General features: G+C 44.7%; 1 protein-coding gene across 2 annotated transcripts in view; it reads left to right on the forward strand.

The window, feature by feature from the left end:
* The window catches only part of KPNA1 (karyopherin subunit alpha 1), a 307,265-nt gene that overhangs the window by 49,406 nt on the left and 245,739 nt on the right, over positions 1-12,120 (forward strand). The gene's annotated exons all lie outside the window — the stretch shown is intronic.

The following is a 12,120-nucleotide window of genomic DNA, read 5'->3' on the forward strand; positions in this document are numbered from 1 at the left end:
TGAAACTTTAGAAAGTTCGCGACTGCTGCACCGCGCATGCGCGAGTGCCTTCCCGCCCAACGTAGGGCGTGCGTCTCATCAGCTTTGTTTTCTGCAGAGCCAAGCCACTCATTTCAATGCTCTGCGCAAGACTTAGTTCTACTCATGTCTTCTCTCACCGTAGCTCGTGTATTTTCTTTACAGGATCGCTGTGTTTATTTGCGCATCTCATAAAAAAAAAAAATTTAGTGTCATGCCAGGGCCTACTCTTGGCTTCAGTCTGTGGGCTTTGATTTTGCCGTACCCATGTTTCATTCCAGTCCAGGCCAGTCACAGGGTTACGAAGTGCAGCCTGTCCACGTTTTGGAGTCTGGCGCCTGCTGTGCTACACTTACCAATTGATGTCGGCCTTTGCCTAAGGCCTTGAATCCCATTCCTGCTCCGACAGTTTTCTCTGGGGTCAAAATCTTCAACCTCGAACTCGATCAAACCTTCCTCAATGGGGAAGTCGTCTTCTTCGGGGAGCTCAGCTAACTCTTCCCCTGGGGTGCCGTTATCCTTGGTGTCTCCATCAGGTACTATTGCTAAGCCAACCCTTATGGTCATGCCACCTCTAGAAGCATTGGTTCCGGTGGGTGTGAGGATCTTCAGGACACGTGTCTCGAAATCGAGGCAACACTCTTCCTTGATGTCATCTTCCTCAGAATCTATAGCCACACCATTTGTACTAGCTCCAGTGGTCTCAGTGCCAGCTTTGCAGAGTATGTGGGAAGTTATTCTGCATCAGGAGTTTGGTAACATGCTTACCAAATTAACTCCTGCCTCGACCTTGCTTCCGGCAGGCCAGCCTGAGCACTCAGTAGTAATACAAGGAGTTGAGTCCTTATCAGTGTCTCGACTTCGATCTCCAACTTTCTGCCTTACCTCTATGCATAAGGCATTGCTGCCTTCGAGGCACAGGGCGAGGACTCCTCAACATTCCTCATTGAGGCTGCATTCGAGATCACTACCTCATTCTCCGAGGCACAGTTCACCTCCACATCATCTGTCAAGGTATTCATCGAGGCATAGACAAACCTTGAGACAGCCACCTTCCTTCTCGAGGAAATCTATGGCAGAACCATTTTCATCAGTTGATTCCTTCTCTTTTGTTTTTTCATCACCAGCTGGTTCTTTTTTGCCTATGGATTCAGATCTCAGGCATCAATATTCCACAGAGGCTTTACCCTCTTTCTCTGCCATGAGGACTCAGAAAAAGCCCAACTGTTAAATGAATACTTCTGCTCTGTCTTCACCCGAGAAGCGCCGGGGCATGGACCTCAGCTACAGACAAGGGCTGACTCAATAGACCCATTTCGCGATTTCAAATTCACGCCCAACAGTGTCTATATGGAGCTGTCAAAGCTCAAGGTTTACAAGGCAATGGGACCGGACAATCTGCACCCCAGGGTGCTCAGGGAGTTAAGTGATGTCTTGGCGGAGCCGCTGTCAGCACTCTTCAACCTTTCCCTTAGTTCAGGTAGCGTCCCGTTGGACTGGAAGAAGGCTAACGTTATTCCACTCCACAAGAAAGGCTCCAAGACAGAAGCGGCAAACTACAGACCAGTGAGTCTCACATCAATAGTGAGCAAACTAATGGAAACTCTTATCAAACACCAATTAGATACAATCCTGAATGAAGAGAACCTACGGGATCCCCGTCAACATGGATTTACTAAGGGGAGATCCTGCCAATCCAACCTGATCAGCTTCTTTGACTGGGTGACGGGGAAGTTAGATGTTGGAGAGTCCCTGGACATCGTATACCTGGACTTTAGCAAGGCATTCGATAGCGTACCTCATAGCAGGTTGCTAAGCAAGATGAGTTCCATAGGATTGGGCGACACATTGACGAAGTGGGTTGGGAACTGGCTTGGAGGCAGGGTTCAAAGGGTGATGGTGAACGGCACCCCCTCTGCAATGGCGGAGGTGATCAGTGGGGTGCCCCAGGGCTCTGTCTTAGGCCCGATACTATTCAATATCTTTATAAGGAACTTGGCAGAAGGGCTCAGAGGTAAGATAACATTATTTGCCGATGATGCCAAACTAAGCAATGTAGTAGGCAAAAGTACAATAGGAAAAAATTCAATGCCCGACAACATGATGCACGATCTACTCTTACTAGAGACCTGGTCTAAGACATAGCAGCTCAGCTTCAATGCCAAAAAATGCAAAGTTATGCACCTGGGTACCCAAAATCCATGCAGGACTTATACCCTTAATGGCGAGATCCTAACAAGAACGGTAGCAGAACGGGACTTAGGGGTGATCGTCAGTGAGGACATGAAGGCTGCCAATCAAGTGGAGCAAGCTTCTTCCAAGGCAAGACAAATCATAGGTTGCATACGCAGGGGCTTCGTCAGCCGTAAGCCTGAAGTCATTATGCCTCTGTATAGATCCATGGTGAGACCCCACCTGGAATACTGTGTACAATTCTGGAGGCCGCATTACCGTAAGGATGTGCTGAGGCTGGAGTCGGTCCAGAGAATGGCCACCCGGATGGTCTCGGGACTGAAGGATCTCCCGTACGAAGAACGGTTAGATAAATTACAGCTATACTCGCTCGAGGAGCGCAGAGAGAGGGGAGACATGATCGAGACGTTCAAGTATCTCACGGGCCGCATCAATGCAGAGGAGGATATCTTCTTTTTCAAGGGTCCCACGGCAACAAGAGGACATCCGTGAAAAATCAGAGGCGGGAAACTGCGTGGTAACACCAGGAAATTCTTTTTCACCGAAAGGGTGGTTGATCGCTGGAATAGTCTTCCACTTCAGGTGATTGAGGCCAGCAGCGTGCCTGATTTTAAGGCCAAATGGGATCGACACGTGGAATCTATTCGCAAAGTAAAGGCAGGGGAGGGTCAATAGGGTGGGCAGACTGGATGGGCCATGGCCCTTATCTGCCGTCAATTTCTATGTTTCTATGTTTCTACTTCGAGGGGTTCCCGGTTGCCTTCGACTCAACGGGATCTCCCTTCTTATGCTTCAGTGTCCTTTACTCAATTTTTATACCAAATGAGTAAAGATCTTAAATTACTTTGCAGTCTGATTCAACATACTCTAAGGAGTATTTGGAAGAACTGGGTATACCTCATCCTCCTACAGATTCATTAAAATTACCCATGAATGGCATTCTCACTCAAACTTCCAAAAGAAATCTTGCTGCACCATAATCTGTTCCTGCTGTGCCAACGAAACTGGAATCTCGATATCAAATGGTTCACTGTACGGGATTTGAAAAGTCTCAACTATCCCATCAATCTTTTCTTGTTGGGTCTTCCTTGAAAACAACCAATCCGGCCAAGGTCTATGCCACAGTCACACCAGGCCGAGAGGGAAGGGCTATGGATAAGTTTGGCCGATGCCTGTATCAAAATTCTATGATGACAAATAGAATTTTAATCTACAACTTTGTCTTTACATCTTATCTCTAATATTGGGTTAATGCTATGCCCACTTTTTTCAAGTACCTTCCAGAGCATCGCCTGACAGAGTTCCAGCATATGCATTCCACTCTGGGACAATGTCACATACATATGGTCCAGGCTGCAAATGATGCTTTTGAGATGTTCTCCAGGGCCACTGCTTTCTCAGTGGCAATGCGCCGTCTCGCTTGGCTCTTCACCATAGATATGGACCCGAATCTACAAAATCGACTGGCCAACATCCCATGCCAAGGCAATGAGTTTGATGACTCTATTGAGGCAATTACAAAGCGCTTGTCTGATCATGAGAAGTTATTTGCCTCCCTCATCAGATCACAGTTAAGGGTTATATACCTCCTCCATCTTTCCAAAGGCGTTTCCCTCAGAACACAGCACCTGTTTTAAGACCACCTCTTAAGAAACAGCAGCCTCAACAGCAGCAGTGGCAGCAGCATAAACCTCAGACTCCTGCTGCACCTAAGCTTTCTCAGTCTTTTTAACCAACTCACACAGAGAGCATAACCTTACTTGTTCTACCTCATCTCTTTTTTCTATAGGGGGTCGCCTCTATCATTTCTACCAAAGATGGAACCTCACAGCCCATTTAGAATTAAGTCCAGAATTGCATTTCCTCTTGTGATATCCTTGACAAGTTACTCCAGGAAGCAATCGTCTAGTTTCCAGAAACTTGGTCTCTCTAGCACAGCCGGAGGTGCCTAGGTTCCATTCTATCCCCGGATAGTTGAAGTCACCCATGATAACTGCGCTGCCTCCCTTACAGTTGCGTTTAATTTCATCCGTCATTTCTCCATTAATTTCTTCAGATTGCCCTGGGGGTCGGTAGTAGATACCTATCCTCGTTTTTGGTCCATTTGTTCCCGGAGGTTTGACCCATAGAGACTCTAACTTATCCATCTGTTGTGGTATGTTCTCTCCAGTAGATTCAATTCCCTCTTTGACATGCCATTCTAAGTTGCATGACCCAAGTGGTATACATTCAGATCCCCCCTTTTCCAGCTATATGGGAGTGGACTATGTGGTTGATGCTTTGTATGATCTGCTTTGGGTAGTGAGCAAAGTCTCAGCTTATTCTGTGTTTGCTTGCAAGATCCTGTGTATCAGATATTCGACTAGAGATTCTACCTCCAAAGCCATGCTCAGTAGGCTTCCTTTCAGTGTCAATATGCTGTTTGGCCAGGGGTTGGATGACATCATGGCTGGTGTCCAGGATCACCACCCAAAGTCACTCCCAGACAGCAGATCTAGGACCTCTAAAGGGCAAGCCCTTGGGTCCTTTCATGGCTCCCGCCGTTCCCACATTTTCTCCTCTGGCCCTCATCCCAGAGGTCCTTTCAGAGCCCACAGGAGATTCTTCAGAAATAGACTGGGTCAGCTCAAAAAGTTGAAATGGCGCCAGAATGCAAGTCATAAGTATTAACATTTTTCCAAACTTTCACCACTCCTTTCATTGCCCACAAATAAAACCTGAAAATGTTGCCTTTGTGCTCTTAATATCAGTTCAGTAGAAATAGGAACTTCTTCCGTATTTCAGCTAGCAACCTGTTCAGTCAATTATTAGGCCCTCAGCGTCACCACTCAGAACTCAAGCATATCACTGTTCTGAGCTTTACGTGGCAAATCGTCACTGGGTCTAATTTTTCACTTTTTACAAGAGCTTTAGATATTTAAATGCTTATAACTTTCTATAATTTTCTATGTAATTCAGCTTCATTTTACTTAGCTTTAATGTAGTTGTCTCTAGTAGAGATGTTTTTTAATCAAGCAGGGTGACATAGCCGACATGTTTTGCGGGAAACCGCTTTATCAAGGCACCACCCCTAAAAGAGATTAAGAAGTATATAATGACTCCTGCAGAAAAGACTGGAATATCTATCAATCAGAATATATACCAGATTTGCTTAAAATAACCTTCTCTCTCACCTTTAACACTATCGACCTCCTCGAATGCTTTACAGAGGAGCCGACAGCGTCCTCCTTTTTAATACAACGTACCGGCTCTGAGGCCACGCCCACTTGATGACGTGAGAGCCTGACGACAGAGAACGGCCGTTTACAGTACAAACCAACTTTTTTGGATCCCTCTCACTGATACATGAACTAGATCAAGGATGTCCCCTCCAGTTTCAAATTTAACCCGTGTGGGATAACTGTGTTTAGCGCATAGATCCAGCGTTGTTCCTTATAATTCAAGCATTCATCTACGTTTAACCTTCCCGCCCTCCCAGCATTTAACTGATCTATAACTCTCCATTTAAGTTGACTCACTTCATGACCCAAGGTAACACAATGTTCTACCATAGGAGCTTGCATGGTTTTTGTTTTTATCCGTGATTTATGTTCATTAAGACGAATATGAACAGGTCTTGAAGTACGACCCACATAGACTAGATTACATGGGCATATCACTATGTATACAAGATAAGATACCTCAAGATAAAGCACAAATAGTAGTAAAAAATATTTTAGCACAGAGAACGGGAGATCTGAGGATTAGCAATGACTTTTTACTACAGCTAACAAAATGGGTCATTGAAAATAATTATTTTGAGTTTGAGGGGGTATATTATCAACAGATTCAGGAGGTGGTGATGGGAGCCACGATGGCCCCTTCAGTAGCTACCCTCTATGTAGCTGCTTTTGAAGAAGTAGAAATTTATCCTTCAAGTTTCTTTCAATACATCATCCTGTGGAAAAGATGATGTTTTCTTTCTGTGGTCGGGGACAGAACAACAGCTTATAGATTTTACAAGATGGATTAACACCAGGGACTCCCATCTTCAATTTACTCTTACCTACAATAGAACCACGATTGAATTCTTGGATATGATAATTAGCAAAAAAGATTTAAAAATTGATACTAGATTATATAGGAAACCTGTGGCAAGGAATACTTTTTTACATTTTCTAAGTTATCATCCTTATCATTTAAAGTTTAATCTCCCAGTGAGTCAGTTTCTGAGAGTGAGAAGGGTTTCATCAGAAATGAAAACATTTAAAGAAGCTGCTGATGAGCTAAAAAACAGGTTTAGGACAAGAGGTTATCTGGAGAAGTCAATCCATAGAGCCTTTTTAAGGGCAAAATATGCAAATAGAGATCTTTTATTAGAAGAAAAGATAGAAAGGGAGAAATTAGAGAAATTAATATGTGTGTTGCCATATTCTGAAGCAGCTAAGGAACTGATTATCCAAATTAAAAAATTCTGGCATATTCTCCAACTTCATGAGGTTTTTACAGAGGTTCCGATGTTCTCTTTTAAAAAAGCAAAAACTATAAGTCAGGTTTTAATAGCCCAAAAGACAGGCTTAAAGAAACCTAGAAACATGGGCAAACATGAAAAATGTGGCCATTGCCAATGGTGTGTTAACACCATTGAGGGAGAGATTTGGATAGTCCCCCAAACGCAGCGTACTATAACAGCTTCAGCGAACACTAATTGCCAGACGGCAGGGGTTGTATACATAGTGATATGCCCATGTAATCTAGTCTATGTGGGTCGTACTTCAAGACCTGTTCATATTCGTCTTAATGAACATAAATCACGGATAAAAACAAAAACCATGCAAGCTCCTATGGTAGAACATTGTGTTACCTTGGGTCATGAAGTGAGTCAACTTAAATGGAGAGTTATAGATCAGTTAAATGCTGGGAGGGCGGGAAGGTTAAACGTAGATGAATGCTTGAATTATAAGGAACAACGCTGGATCTATGCGCTAAACACAGTTATCCCACACGGGTTAAATTTGAAACTGGAGGGGACATCCTTGATCTAGTTCATGTATCAGTGAGAGGGATCCAAAAAAGTTGGTTTGTACTGTAAACGGCCGTTCTCTGTCGTCAGGCTCTCACATCATCAAGTGGGCGTGGCTTCAGAGCCGGTACGTTGTATTAAAAAGGAGGACGCTGTCGGCTCCTCTGTAAAGCATTCGAGGAGGTCGATAGTGTTAAAGGTGAGAGAGAAGGTTATTTTAAGCAAATCTGGTATATATTCTGATTGATAGATTTCTGCAGGAGTCATTATATACTTCTTAATCTCTTTTAGGGGTGGTGCCTTGATAAAGCGGTTTCCCGCGAAACATGTCGGCTATGTCACCCTGCTTGATTAAAAAACATCTCTACTAGAGACAACTACATTAAAGCTAAGTAAAATGAAGCTGAATTACATAGAAAATTATAAAAAGTTATAAGCATTTAAATATCTAAAAATTAGACCCAGTGACGATTTGCCACGTAAAGCTCAGAACAGTGATATGCTTGAGTTCTGAGTGTTGACGCTGAGGGCCTAATAATTGACTGAACAGGTTGCTAGCTGAAATACGGAAGAAGTTCCTATTTCTACTGAACTGATATTAATGAAATAGCTACCTGAAGTGTTATATGCTATTAATATTTGCCTTTGTGCTCTTGGCACACCGCTCAAAGAAGTGGGGTTCTGCCTCCCAGAATTATCCTGATGTACAGAACCCACCCAAGAACCCTTCAGGTGACGATCCACAATCCTTATATTTTACTACTTCAGAATTACTCAGCTGGAACTCCAGGTAACATCTCTTCATTAAACACAGTCCTTTTATCAGACATCTAGATAGGTTCTTATGAGTTGCTCCTAAACAGAAAGAGGAAAAGACTTATTTTCAGACACTGCCAGCCAGCCCTCAAGATTTTTACTTTCCGAGCTTCTCTTCAAATCACAGCAGCTTCAATAGCATGTAGTCCTTCTTTTCAAGTTGGGTTTAAATAATAATAATAATAACTTTATTCTTGTATACCGCATTACCATGGAAGTTCTATACGGTTAACAGATAAGTTATTATTACAGCGAAGTTACATTTGAGATAAGATACATTTGCTGTATACATTTCCTTTTATGCTGTAGTGAAACTTGACTACTGCATTTCACTGTTTAAACACTTTAAGTGGCCACAGTAATTTAGTCAAACACCCTTGCCAGTCACAATGTGCTTAGATCTCCATAGGAATAGGCTCCATATCATTCCCATTACAATGCATAAGTTCACGTTCATTTTCCATTTCTACATCTGGTAACCCTGGTTCTTCCTAATACTTTAGCTCAGGGTAAATAACTTCAGGCTCAGAGAGGTACCTGTATTGCTATATCCCCCAATCTTTATCTCTGTCATGAGTCCAGTGTGGCTTGGGTTGGGTTGTTTCTCCTTGGAGCTGCTGTCTGACTTGTGCTGCTGAGATACATATGATTAACTCCAGGTGACTGCCTGCCTCTAATTAGTGTTGCACTGTGAGGTATCTGCCTTGCTAACCTTATTTTTTTCCTAAGATTTGTACTGAACTTTGATTCAGTGTTTTCCTGTTTTATTTTTTCATGTTAGCTTAAACTTGGCTGTTTTACAATCCTCACCTTAGGTGGTGGTTTTTTTTTTTTTTTTTTTAATTTTTGAAAAATATAAATAGGAATTGTAAATAGGAATTTGCTTTCCTTTATGTCAAATGCCTGGGCTTGGCAACAGGTTGAAGACAGCCAGCATTTGGCATTTCTGGGTTTAAATTGAAGTTCACAGGGGCTTCCCCCAGAGTTTCTGTTTGTTATGGCTTTTTGCTAAGAAAGATTATTTGTTCCTTTCCTCTCCATGGCATGTTTATGATCAGATAAAATTCTTGTTGGAGGGTCTCCCAGTTCTCCTTCTGTTCTCTTCTGTAGGGCTGTTGCTGGCTTTGAAATGCACTGGGGGCAGCAGGGAGGAGGTGGAGGTACTGAAAATAGTGATCAGTATCTCCTGCAATGGACTCGTGGGAGCGGACCCTTAGTTCAGCATACCAACTAGTGCTGCCCGATTCAGGAAAAAAAATTACAATTCAATTCGATTCAGCCTATTGAATCAATTTTTCGATTCGATTTTCCTGCCCAATTGGGTGTTGTTTTTTTTTAAACTTCCTGGTGGGTTTATTTTATAACCTCTTCACTCCCTTTGCCTTCTCCTAACCATGCTGGCACTGTGGTGTAAACAAAATAAACAAACAAAAAATACTTTTCCTCTCTCTATTAAATCCCAGCTCATGTTTGCGGTCCAACACCAGCTCTGGAAGAATACACATTTCATATCTGACGTATTGTAATCACAAAACAGAAAATAAAATTATTTTTCCTACCTTTTTGTTGTCTGGTCATTTTTCAAATGGTTGTCTTCTGATCAGGCTCTCTTTCTTTCTTCTTTCTCCATGCTAACCATCCATCTTCCATCTCTGTCCTCCCCTTATGTTTCCCTTTCCTCCCCCAGAGGTCTGGCATCTTTCCTTTTTTTTCATTTCCATCCCCCCGCAGCTGCAGCGATGGACCCCCACCATCCACAGATCCACCATCTCTCTTTTTCTCAACTACCCTTTCATCCAACATCTCTCTTCTGTGTCCCTGTCACTATTCTCCTCTCCAGTACTGTCCCTGTTCCTGTGCTCCCTCTATGCCCAGCATCTTTTCTCTCCCCATATCCAGCTTCTTTCTCTCTTCCTTACCTCTTGTATCCCTTTCCCCAGATACAGGCTTTCTCCTACTATCGCTCCTGCCATCCTGCACCCTGCCCACCTACTTTGGAGCAGTATCTGTCCCTCTTGTACCCTTCCCCTTGTGATCTTGCATTTCTCTCTCCCTATCTCCCCATTAGTCCAATACCTCTCCTCTGCTTTCCTTCCCCTCTTTTTGGTTTGGTTTCTCTCTTCCTTTCACTTCACCCCAGGTCTGGCATTTCCCCTCCCCTCTCTTATTCCTTCCTCCTCCTCCCTCTGCACAGGCCTGCCTCCCTGCCCTGAAGGCCTGCTCCCCACCATGAAGACCTGTTCTCCCCACGAAGGCCTGCTCCCTCCTGGAAGGCCTATTCCCCCCTGCCGCGAAGGCACATTTTCTCCTTCTCCCCGCTGCGCCGCGAACGAACACCTGCTCCCCCCGCAGCCTGCACCTTCCCCGCTCTTACCTCCTTAACGCTAATAGGGCAGTCTGCATGCTCGCTAGTAAGATAAGATAAGAATTACCGCTGCTGGGTCAGACCAATGGTCCATCATGCCCAGCAATCCGCTCACGCGGAGGCCCTCCAGTCAAAGACCAGCGCCCTAACTGACCATTTAATCCTACTCTGTTTGCTACGTATCTTTTAAACAGATCTTAATCCATAATAGAACATTACCTCCTATCCCATAACTTTTTTTAAATTTCCTCAGAAGTCTTAGAAACACGATGGCAGATAATGGCCAAATGGCCTATCCAGTCTGCCCATCCACAGTAACCATTATCTCTTTCTCTCTTCGAGAGATCCCACGTGCCTATCCCAGGCCCTTTTGAATTCATACAGTCTCTGTCTCCACCACCTCATCCAGGAGGCTGTGGAGACAGTAAGGCAATAACGCACCTATAAGGCCCAAGGCAGCTAGTTAACCCCATCCTAAGGCCCAGGCTCCCGTAATAAGGCAGCGGCACAGCTATAGAGCCCAGTACTAGCCGGTGGTGACTCTCTGCAGTCTCAGCACGTCTTCGGGGCTGACTGCTCCCCGCCTACGCTGCAGTTCCTCCTCCTCGGTCCGTGGCGGCGGCGGGTTCCCGGAGGAGCTCCCGCCCTTCATCTGCATGTCTGCGGCGCTCTCCAGTGCCAGCTCCTGCGGCCTCCAGCTCCCGGCCAGAGTGTCGGCGGTACTGGGAGACGAGCAGCTCATCCTCCGGGCCTGAACCTGCCTCCAGGGGTAGCTTTCCAGGGCTTGGGCCCAGTAGAAAGGATTCTCTCCCGCTATAACGCTCTGCCCTTTGTTATAGCAATCCCTGCAGCTGCCCTTGGTCCTCAGCGGCACGTTCTCTCTGCCGTGATCCTGCCCCTGACATCAGAGCAGGGGCAGGATTGCGGCAGAAAGAACGTGCCGCTGAGGACCAAGGGCAGCTGCAGGGATTGCTATAACACCAGTGAGCCTGCAAGCTGCCTTATTAGCCTAAAGAGGTAAGAGCGAGAAGGCAAGAGCAGGCAAGCTGGGGGAGGCCTTTCTGACCGACCCTCCCCCCACTCAAGCAGGAGTAGCAGCGGATGGCCAGCAAGAGGCAGCGCTGCAGCTCCTACTTTAGGAAGGCATGGGGGAAGGGTCGGCCATTGAATCGGGAGGCCGATTTTTTAAAAAATTGAATTGATTCGAATCGATTCACCTGATTTGAAACGATGAATCGATTCGAATCGTGAATCGGGCAGCACTAATACCAACCCTATCTACTAAAAAGATATTATCAAGATAAGATCCTAATCTCTCTTTATTCAAGCTTGGCCTTAAATTTCTGAGTTTGTTAGTTTAATGTTAATCGTTTTTCTGCTTAAAACGAGTAATAGCCAAGTGTTATCCAGCGAAGTACATCTCCCAGGCCATATTGTGCCGCAAGTTCTCGATTGGATTTAGATTCAGAGATTGAGCAGGCCTATTGACTTGATATTCTGGCGCTTCCAGTTGATAACCTATTTGGAGCGATGGCAAGATGCATTATCTTGGAACAGGAAGTTGCCTGGAAATAGCTACTGAGCTGATGGCACCATGCACTTTTACAATATTGTGATGTACTTGGTCCCATTGATGATTCTATTATCAATGTGCAGATGTCCATGTCCATGCCCAATCAATCCACTTGCAGCTTTGGATGTCGGTCATCAGTGGCTTGTGTGCTTT

Source organism: Geotrypetes seraphini, chromosome 4 (genome assembly GCF_902459505.1).
Source record: "Geotrypetes seraphini chromosome 4, aGeoSer1.1, whole genome shotgun sequence".
In the NCBI taxonomy this organism is placed as follows: Eukaryota; Metazoa; Chordata; class Amphibia; order Gymnophiona; family Dermophiidae; genus Geotrypetes; species Geotrypetes seraphini.